The sequence below is a fragment of the Chrysemys picta genome, chromosome 2, assembly GCF_011386835.1.
Source record: "Chrysemys picta bellii isolate R12L10 chromosome 2, ASM1138683v2, whole genome shotgun sequence".
Classification (NCBI taxonomy): Eukaryota; Metazoa; Chordata; order Testudines; family Emydidae; genus Chrysemys; species Chrysemys picta.
Window position 1 is genome coordinate 107,130,900 of NC_088792.1, and position 11,618 is coordinate 107,142,517.

Genomic DNA, 11,618 nt, shown 5'->3' on the forward strand with positions numbered 1-11,618 from the left:
TTGGACTACATCTCCTATGATGCACCACAATATCCCTTCTCAGCAAGAGGAGGCAATGCACTGTAGTAGTTGCCTGGCTGCACTGTATCATGGAAGATGAAGTCCAGCTAGGGAGAGCAGAAACTCAGCACCTCTAAAACCTGGGTTGTCTAAAGCTGGGCACTCAAAACCTGAAGCCCCAAAACGGAGGATACTCCCCTCCCCCTCAAAAAAAAATCCAAGGCCAGAAAGCGGAGCCATTTTCAAAGCTGGGGTTAGAATGCCAGAGTTTCTGAGTCCTTACGGACCATATTTATGTGGCAGTGAATATGGATCAAAATGCTGTGGTCCTTAATTAAGCAAAACCCCTATTAGACTGCAAAGACTGCAGTGGGAATTTTGGTCAAGTAAGGACTATGGCATTTAGCCTTGCATTTTTATTATTATTTTTAAATAAGATCTCACTGCTTTAAAGAATGTCCCAGGTCATGGAACGATTCCCAGTTTTATCTGTCCCAACCACACGTATTAAACATGTGAATGATAGAGGGCAGCTGCGTGTGCTGTTTCTGCTGCCACCGCCGGCTGCAAATCACACAAACCAACGCCTTCCTGTCCCTTGGGAGAGAAGTGAAGGTTCTGGTTTGTAAGCAGTTAGAAAAAAATAAATCTACACCTTGCAGCAGACGGTGGGCCTTGGCCTGACTGGGTGAGGAAGTTAATCAGCACTGAGCAGGCTGTTCGGGATGAGGCCAAACAGATGGTTAGTCTCTGAAACGGCAAAACGGGAAGCAGATGTGGCCACCGCTTCTCCCCATGCATAACTGGGAACCAGCCGGTTGGTGAGGAAATTTGCATAACAAGGATAATTTGGTAGCAAAACTGTCCCTTGAAATGATCTGCATGGATCCAGGCACTGTTGACAATTTTCACTTCTTGTTTCCCAGTCATTGTTCAACCAGATTAAATTTTAGTTCTGAATTTAGTGTTTGCCCGAGCCTTTTCTGAGCTAACGTCCAGGGAAAGCTACTGTGCAATCAGAGCAGCAGCAACCTGGCACTAAAATTTTCATGGTGAAATCCTGGCCCCACTGATGACAATGGAAGTTTTAGTGGCATTAGGATTTCAACTGCAAAGTCCGCTGCAAACAATATAAATGCAACCCGGAAACAATAAAGCTGGGCCTGAACTAATAGACTATATTCTAATGCCCTTGAAGATTATGATGGTCAGATGAGAACTTTGGTACAGACATAGGGATGAAGGAAAATCTTGGAAAGTTTTAATCCATATCTGAATTGTTCAGCTCTGGCCCATCTCTGATAAATATGTATTACTCTTCTTTGATGGGTAAATTTAACTGGCATGTCAGCCAGAGTATGCAAGGCCTTCTCACTGGGCAATAATTTTCCACACCAAAACGTATGTAGAAGCCAGCAACAGGTTAAACTAGGTTATATGAGCCTATCTCAGACAACTAGATTATGTTCTTTAATTGAAGAGGTAGAGCCCTGCCCTCTTCCTCTCTGCTCACTTCTATTTTGTTTTTCTGAAGCGGCACAGTTGTTCCTCCTATTTTCTTACCTATAAATTGCAATGACTACAAATCTAGTTTCCTGTTGAGCTGCAGCCAGCACATCAGAATTCTGATATACCAGCAATTCCCAGACCGTTGGGCACTTGCTGGTGGATCTGTGGAGAGCAGGCTGGGCTTATGATGCTGGCTCTTCAGCCTTGTTTCAAGCTGCTAAAAATCATATTAAAAAAAAAGACACCTTAAATATTAAATACTAAACTTATCCATGTAAGCAATTGCTGTGCTCACCCAGGGATGTTATGTGAATTTGAATGGAAGGGGAGGTGGGATGATCGTTCTGTTAAAAATGTGGTCCACACTTATGAAAAAAAGTTTAAGAACCCATATAGGCTAGGATACTCCTTACCTACTGCTCTGGTACTTCAGAGAGACAGCTGGGCAGCCAGCACAGAGCATTCCAGGGGACAGGACATTGTAAAGGTCTGCTTCTTTGCAACAGTGGGGCACCTAATGAAAAGGAGTTTGGGACTAACAGAGCCCAGATGAGTGCTACAGTCCTGCTGCTTTCAAGTAAGGAAGCTTTTTACACACACACACACACAACACTTTACTGTAGGTGAAGGAGTTTTCGTCTCGCATACCTTCTTTCACTTTCCTCACTCCTAATAACAGGTCTAGTACCTGAAGTTTTTAGTTTACAGTGAATAATATTACTCTTTGTGTTGAAATGGATCAAACATGCTGCAGGCTTCATGAAGTCTATGAACTGAAGCTCATATCCAGAGAGCCCTTAGATATTGGGAAAGTTCAGATCTGGAGCCAAACTGTGTGGCTTGGTCTCATCTTGATTTATAAAAAATATATAAAAGTTACTTCTAAAGGGAGGCATCTGATTGGCTGATGGCGTTTCCAGTGTGCAGGTATGGAAACTATTGTGGTGTCACGCTCCAGCATTTTACATAACCGCTTGACAATAAAAAGAGCAGAAGAAGCAAATCATTGACTGAAACACACACTTGCAGTAGTTAAATGAGAATAATTAAATATATTTTCCTTTTCTGATAGTTTAACATGACATATTTGAAAGATTTCCCCAGTGCAAAAGTCCTACTTTAAAACTTAGTTTCATAACACTAGTGACTTGACCAGAGAAAATAAAATTCATATGAATAGACAACCAACACATATAAATAGTATGTTATTTGCATAGTCTACAGAGACTTATGTAACATATGTGAAAGTTCAGTGACACACGTATGTGGTTTTTGGACCCATTAAAATTGGTACAAAGAAGAAATATTACTTCTGCTTTGGGAACATCTGTCTTGCTCTCTTTTTGTAAATGTAAAATGTAGGCAGAGATACTGATGTGAAAATAAATAAATAAAAAGATTAGACTAACCCTGATCTCACTTATTCTGGTGCCTATCAGGAATAAATCTATTGAAGTCACCCGTGTAAAGTATGTGACAAGGCTTAGGCAATTTAAGTATAACAGCTACTGTTTGCAACATTCTGCTTCTCTTGATCTAGTCACAATTACACTGCATTTAGAAGTCCTTTGGATGGATTGTTGATCCTGGTTTATATTCTAGAAATGTGCATGGGGGAAACACTGGGATTTTATGAGGACAGCTGAAGACAAGTATTAACGAACAGAAAAGTCTTTTAAATAAAGGATCTTTACTTTGATTCCCATCCCCAAACCACAGTAAGGAGACTAAATATCTGTTTGAGTTTTATAGACTGGTTCTTTGTGGTTCAGCAATAATTCAGTCATTTAAGGTAGGAGGAAACGTACTGGAAGTGATAGGGAGACCAGAAGGAAAATGAAGAGTGGTGGAAAATTGGGTGGAAAAATTAACGCATCAGATTCAGAAGTGGTGAAGACGAAAATTACTCCTTCGCCATAAAGGGACTATTGCCAAAGGCAAAACCATTGCACTTCAGGAAAAGTTGTCAATCTAGAATCCTTGCTAGTTTACATCGGGGATGAATTTGGTTACTTGTCTTTATTAGCCTGAAATGCAAAAAGAATTTATGACAAACTGTTTTTGTTTGGATTTAAAAAACAAATGCAGGTGCCATTCTCCCACATATTAATTCTTTTGTACTTCTATAGCACCTGCCATCAGAGAATCACAAAGCACTTCACAAATATTCATTAATTAATAATCACACCTCCAGCATTGCCAGTTCTTGTAATTTTATCATGAATGTCACAAAATTTGAGTTTTTTCCCAAAGCCCCAGTGTCTGGTGATTTATTGAGAATTTTTTTTTAAAAGGACATTTCTAGCCCTCATGGATGTGGAGAAAAGCTTGAAAACGTAACTTGAGTGCAGCTTACCAGCTGAAAAACAAGACGGCAAACACTCAAATTTAATATTTTAAAAATATTTCATGATTTTTAAAACCAGGTGCAAGACGTTCAAATGCTTGGGGTTGGCAATACTTCTATGAGACTGTTATTCCCATTTTACTGAGGGGGAAACTGAGGGATGGCTCAATTACTTACTGAAGGTCATAGAGCAGGATTGGGACTGGCACCCAGGTCTTCTAATTCTTTGTGTACTTGTTCTACCCACTAGACCAATCTCCCTCCCAAAAGCAGGAAGAGAACTCATGAGTGCTCACTCTCGCTGCCTTGCTCTAACTATTTAAACACTCCAATCACTGGAAAAAGACATGTTCTGACTGCCTGTAACCTGATCTAGCCACCAGACCACATTACTTTAGGATACATAATTCAAACCATTTCACCATTTATATCATTTGAGGAAGGGGAATTACTTACTTCCCTCTCATTTCCTCACACAAGATTTCATAGTAACATTGCCCAAAAGTTTCAGGTTATTATTTTGGCCCTCAACAACCTACATGATCCTCTATATCACTCCTTGGTGACATTCAAGCTTCCAAGTGCCTGTAACATGATGGGTATATAAAAAGCAAGAAAAAGTTCCTCTAAGTGCCTCATGGTGTTGAAGACCCACTTTGGTTCAGTTGTGGCTGTATGATGGTTGCAAAACACATTTTTAAGGCAATAAATTATATTTGACATATTGGCCCCAGCCTGAAACACAAATCTAAGGGGGATGATTTACCTCTCAATTATTCCAGCATAACTCGGGAGTAACTCAACAAAAGTCAGTAAAGCTACACTAGTGTAAGTGAATCAGGCCGAAAGAAAAGGAACTGCTCGCTGGATCTGGTTAACGTGCTGACTTGCAATACAGTACATAAGGGGTTGCTGGAAAAAAAAGTCTGCACAACTATCAACATGCAAAATAGAAACTCAAGATAAGCTGTGGAAAGAGGGTGGGATTTCCAGAAAATAGAGAAGGACTTGCTACACCCTGCTTGTCGAGTTTTGCAGGATCACCACAGCTTCTCTGGAGAAAAAGGGAGGAAAAAAGCTAACAGCTTTCCTTTTGCTTCTGCTTCTCCTAAATAAACTGCTTGCCTAATTTCCTTTGCAATTAGAGAAATGTTCCTTTTGAAAACCATTATTTCCACACGCTACTGGGTCATGCACATTTTCTACACAGCCTGCTGGAAACGTGCACAGTTTGGGATAATAATATTATTAAATGAACATCTTGCTTTTCTAAGTATGTGTCAAAACCTAAGTAACAATAAACTTAACCAAGTTAATATTTCTGATAGTGTGTGTGTGTGTGTGCGCGTGTGCAGGGGATGGTTCTGTGTCATTTAGATCTGAAAAAAAACCATTCAAAATCATTTACGTGCAGCAAGGTTGGGCCAAATTCTTCTTGTGTGTAACCTCATTTCATTCAGTGGCGTTACACGTGGCATGAATTTAGCCCTTATTGATGAATATTCTGCTTACCCTTTCTGAAAGACATTTTTGTAACATTTTATAATCACAGTCCATTTGCAATAGTTACCACCAAGTGAAATGCTAAAGAAACAAAACTGTTGAATAAGGCCTTTCTGTGGTATGTGTGGGGTTTTTGTTTTTGGGGGGGTTTTGTTGTTGTTGTTGTTATTTTTTGGTACAGCTCCTTCACCAACTAGTCCCTTTCCACTATGACTCCCGCTCTGAACACTATGGCCCTAAGTCCTGCAAATACTTATGCATATGCTTAACAGTTCAGGATTGGGGTTATACAAAATACCCTGGTCCTGATCCAAAACCCACTGAAGTCAATGGGAGTTTTTCGCATTAGACAATTCACACAGAAATTCATCTGCTTCTGTTCTTTATTTCCCAACTGAAGCTCCAGTCCTTAGTGTGACATAATCTTCACCGTTTACAACTGTGACGTCACAGGCAATGGATTAGGATTTTAGGCAGGGTGGGAATAAGCAGCAGGAACAGTTGACCAGCTAAGGTTCTATTTTCTAGGGAAAATGCTCCCATTTCACCAAGATAAAAAGGGTTTTACTGCCAGCTGTACATTTTAGGCTTTCCTAGAGTTTGTCAGGCAGTAGAAAAAGATCAAAAATAGCCTCTTTTCTGCAAATTGTCCTGCACTGGTTTAAAGAAAACCTGCCTGTGCAACTGGAAGATACAGAAACCCATGAAGCTAAGTACAGGAAACACTGCTCATTGAAGTTATTCTCCTGAAATCGTAATTAAGTTAGAAACTGGATGGGTGGCAACCCTATCTGGACAGTCCGGTTTTTGGTTTCTGTGTCCAGGTGCCATTTAGGGTTGCCAGGTGCCTGGTTTTGAACCGGAAAGTCCGGTTGACAAGGGGACCTGGCAACCCTAAATGGCACCCAAACCAAAAGTCTGGTTACTGCAAGGTGGAGGGAGGCAATAGGTCATTAACCTGCACCAGTTCAGCCAGGGCTGACTCCTTCCTGCAGGCAGGCTCCTTGAGACGAGCCAGCCAGCGACAGCGGGAAAGAAGCGAGCAACAGGGGCTGGGCTTTCGGGGAAGAGGTGGATCAGGGGTGAGGCCTGGGGGACGAAGAGGCAGAGAAGGGGGTGGGGCCTTGAAGGAAGAGGCGGAGCAGAAACAGGGCCTTGAGAGAAGCAGGCGGAGCAGGGGTGGAGCCTCAGGGGTCTGGTTACCAGCAATTAGAAAGGAATCCTAAATTAAGTGATAAGAAAAAAATTTGAAGTATAATGAGCAAGCAACATTGGTCCCTAGAAATCAGGACAAGTGAGGAGACAATTCAATAATAGTGATGTTATAACATATAGGAGCAATTATGGGGCCAACAATTGTAACAATATATCAGAAAAAGTGTACACCTAAGAATGTTCATAAGCACATTGACCTGGAAAACTGAAGGACTAGATGACAGTTTCTCTCCACAGTTAATATGTACAGGATAAGAAGTAACCCAGTTCAGTCCTACTCCCATGGTAATCATTGGCAAGACTTCCCTGGGAGCAGGTTCAAGTCCATAGTGAAAAAATACACTAGCTATAATTTCAATCTGAGAAGGCCTCTCACCTCTCAGGTGATCAGTCTTTAAAATGTGGGAATAGGGCTTCAGTTGGGAAATATGAACTACATAGGCCAAATACCTTCCAGTTCAGTGCCTGCACTGCTCCACTGCACTATTGTTATTCTATTGTCATGCAGCAGCACTGCATGACTGAATATTAATTCTGGAGCCCAATAATTTGGTGGCTCAACAGAAGACATCTCTGAAACTATTAAGCGGTCTGACTCAATGACATTTACTTCCTGTTGTTGGCAGAAAGTGAGACTTTATGGTGTTCCCCCTTTCTCCCTTTAAAAAAACAGTGCCAGGAATCGATGTAAATTTCCTGACACTGGCTGAAAAGCATCTGACTGACAAGGCAAGGAAACGAGACACTAAGATTTCAGAAGAGTATAAAGTGGTGCTAACCGCCTCCATTTTCAAAAAAATGACTTGTGATTTGGGGTACTTCAGTTATTGAATGTTCAATTTAAGACACTTTCAAGGGACCTGATTTTAAGCCAATGCTAAGCACCTCCCCCATTTATGCAGACTACATTAAGGTGTCTTAAATTAGGCACTAAATACTGAGGCACTTAGCATCACCATTCACTTTGGGAAAGGCCATTAACATCTGGTACTGTTCCAATACCAATTTCCTACTTTTCCAATAAAGCCGCAACAAGATTTTTTTAATTAATATGTTATCTGTTTATTGCCTATTAATAAAATTTTGTGGTAGAAAGAAATATCCCTCCTCATATTTCTTCATCTAAGGATATATCGTTTTCCTTAAGATAACACATTTGTGTTCTTTACTACTTGAGTACTATTTGTTCTGTGGTACAGCAGGTCCTTTGCAGATGCAAATTGTCTATTACTCCTGCGTATTTTTTCAATTATGTGCTCACCTTTTGGCTGAGCGCCAGTTACAGCCCCTTTTAGGGGAGAGGGATAGCTCAGTGGTTTGAGCATTGGCCTGCTAAACCCAGGGTTATGAGTTCAATCCTTGAGGGAGCCACTTGGGGATCTGGGGAAAAAAATCAGTACTTGGTCCTGCTAGTGAAGGCAGGGTGCTGGACTCAATGACCTTTCAAGGTCCTTTCCAGTTCTAGGAGATAATTTAAATTAATGGAGATATCCTAAGAGTCAAGTTCCTATTTTATTAAAAATTTCAGGTGAATTTGATGTTAATGAAAACTAGTAGGTTGACAGCCCTGGCTCTCCGCTTAGCCAGAGAACAGACACATCACTGGCCACAGCATTGCATGCCAACAGTGCCCAGCCAACATGCCTCAATGCTGTAAGGAGCTATTGTTCGAACTGTAGTTCAAACAGTAGCTCAGTCTCCTTGCTTTTGTCGTCTCTGGGATGTCTGCTGAGATTGTCAACAGGTACTGTGATGGTGGATTTCATGATCTAGACCCATGTCTACTAGGGCAGTGGTTTTCAACCTTTTTTCATTTGCAGACCTCTAAAAATTTTCAAATGGAGGTGCAGACCCCTTTGGGAACCTTAGATATAGCCTGCAGACTCCCAGGGGCCCGCGGACCACAGGTTGAAAAGCACTATACTAGGAAACAGACAGAGATCACCCACTCATTTCACATGGGTCAAACAGCTGTGAGATAGCAATGGATGTCAGTTACTACCAACCTACACTGGATTGAGACTGGTGACTTAGAAATGAAAAGCTTCAGACCCCATCATCAATTCGTTGAATCATTAGTCATCCACGTTTACTGTAACACATTTGCAGATACTGATTTTGTCATTTAAAATATTCAGAAGTTCCAGAACACTTCACCATGCTATTCCAATAGAAACACCTCAACTATAACAAAACAAAAGCAAACCTGTGTGTGTCCATCTATCTGTCCAAAACTACAGCAGGGAGGAGAATCAGAAGTTTTGCTGCTGACCACAAAAGTGTGTACTCACAGATGTGTGTGTTCAAATAATTAATTACAATTTTAAAACAAATGAGTAAAATAAAATCCCACAATAAATATAAAGCTACGAGATACATGGAAAAAGTGATGTATACAGCCCAGATTTTTTTAAATTACCAAACTTCAAAATGTGCAGAAACCAAACCCACAATCCCCTTCTGCCTGTGCTCTGCAAGTAGGGTCCAGCAGTGGCCCGTGCTCTGCAAATAGGGGCCAGCAGGGACCTGCTCTCATTTCCTAATGAGAGTGTTAACCTCAAGTGGGGTAAGACTGAGCCGTCTACTTGGCTGGCTGCTTTTCTGCAGCTGATCTCAGGGTATTGGGTCCCAGAGTGTGGAGACTCTGAGGTCTTTGGAGGTCTCCCCTCCAGATTTCTGATGCACTGTTTGGAACAGCTGAAGAAGAAATTGCCAGCCAAGGAATCCATGTGGAGTGGACCCACTATGTTCACTGGTGACAACTTTGGGAACTTAGTTAGAGCTGTGCAGAAGTCCATGCATTGTGGCTATGTATCCAAGTTTCAGTGCATTAATTCAAGTAACTCTAATCTTGGACTATACGTGCCCTTCAGCCACTTCCCCCTGCAACTAGCTCTGATGTCACAACTCTGAAGGCTGAGCGAAACTAAGATCAGGGATCAGTTCAGCAGACATAAATGTAGAATGCTGGGATTTTCACCTGAACTCTTTGCCCAACCTTAATCTAAAATTACACTCCAAGGGACAATGTACAAATTATTGGGAAAAAATCCTACCTTTACAGGGTGTTCCGGGGAATGTCATGACTGTTTAACAAAACTGCCATCAATCAATGTCTCAAAACCAAAATAGATCCTCTGGGTTACCTCTTAAACAACCAAGGCTAAATAAAAAGCCACTAACAAGTATTCAATATTATTAATGGAAGATAACCTTCATATTCCAGAATGGAGAAATCCATCATTTTGGTTTCTTGGGTCTTTACTAGAGAGAACTTCTTTGAGAAAAGAACTCCATCTGGTGGCAGGCTGTAAAAACACAAAATAAAAAACACCAAATGTAGATCATATTCATGTCAAGAAGAGCAAAACATAGATGTTGCTGCCAAAGGAGAAAGAGTTGATATATCATAAATAAGATTAGTCTGAAATGTTCTAACACTCTGTAAAGTAGAACAAGTTTTGCTAGGGGAATCAGTTTCTACATCAGATATAATCCAACCACTAGTCATTTGAGAAGAGTTGTCAAAAAAAAAAAGAAAAATCCCACTCTAAATGAAAGGGTAGTTTAAATCTTACATATTAATTAATTCATTTTGGTGTACTGAGTTCTTTATTTAGGGTCATTCGATCTTTACCACCACTCCATATCTGAAAAGGACTAAGTAAAGGCCTGCAAAGGGGAAGGATAATCTTGTGAAAGCCCAGGACTGCAAGTATTACAGATTTCCTGTGCAATATTGGGCAAGGCATTAACTTCTGTCCCAGCTTTCCCCATCTATAAAATAAGGGTAATAAAACTGACCTCCCCAGGGTCTTGTGAGGGTTTGTCTACACACACAAGTTGTACCATTTTAACTAAACTGGAATAGTTAAAGCAGTACAACTTTTCTATACCTATATAAAAACAGTTGCTAACCTTTCTGTAACGTAGTGCTTTGAGATGTATTGCACATGTCCATTCCAACGCAGGTGTGCACACACGCCAAGCACAGTTACCAGAAATTTTTCCCTTAGTAGTATCCCTTGGGTCAGCTCCAGCGCCCCCTGGTGCCGCGGGCTCATAGCGCTGGTGTAAGGTGCCCCGCCAAGCCCACACACCTTCAGTTTCTTCTTACCAACCACTCCAACAGAGGGTTGGCGGCTGGATCTTGGAATAGACATGTGCAACACATCTCAAGGAACAACAGTTACAGAAATGTTAGTAACCGTTTTTTTCTTCTTCAAGTGCTTGCACATGTCCATTCTAATGTAGGTGACTCACAAGCTGTTGCACAGGAGGTGGGGTCTGAGTTCAAGGACAAGCTGACTGCAAACCTGCACTGTCAAAGTAGGCATTGTCTCTGGCTTGTTGGGTAATGGCAAGTGCACTGAGAATATGTGCACCAAGGACCAGGTTGCTGCCCTGCAGATGTCTTGAATAAGGACTTAAGCCAGGAAAGCGGCCGAAGAACCCTGAGATCTTGTGGAGTGAGCAGTCAGGTTAGGTGGAAGAGGGACACATGTTAGGTCATAACATGCCCAGATACACAAAGGCCTGATCTACACCATGTGTGTGTGTGTGTGTGTATCAATCTAAGTTACACAACTTCAGCTACATGAATAACGTAGCTGAAGTCGCAGTACTTAGACCTACTCACTGCGGTATCTTCGCTGTGGTGAGTCGACTGCTGCCACTCCCCCATTGACTCCACCTGCACCTCTCGCAGTGGTGGAGTTCAGGAGTCGATGGGAGAGCGCTTAGGGGTCAATTTATCGTGTCTAGACTAGACACGATAAATCGACCCCCAACTGGATCGATCACTGCCTACCGAGCTGGTGGGTAGTGTAGACATACCCAAAGTAATCCAAGATCAAATCCTCTGGGCAGAGATTGGGAGCCCCTTCGTTCTCTCAGCTATCGCTATGAGCAGCTGAGTCCATCTGCGGAATGGTTTGGTCCTCTGAATATAAAATGCCAGGGCCCATCTAACATCCAAGGAGTGCAGACATTGTTTTCCCTACGTGCATGTGGCTTTGGATAGAATACTGGTAGAAAAATTGCT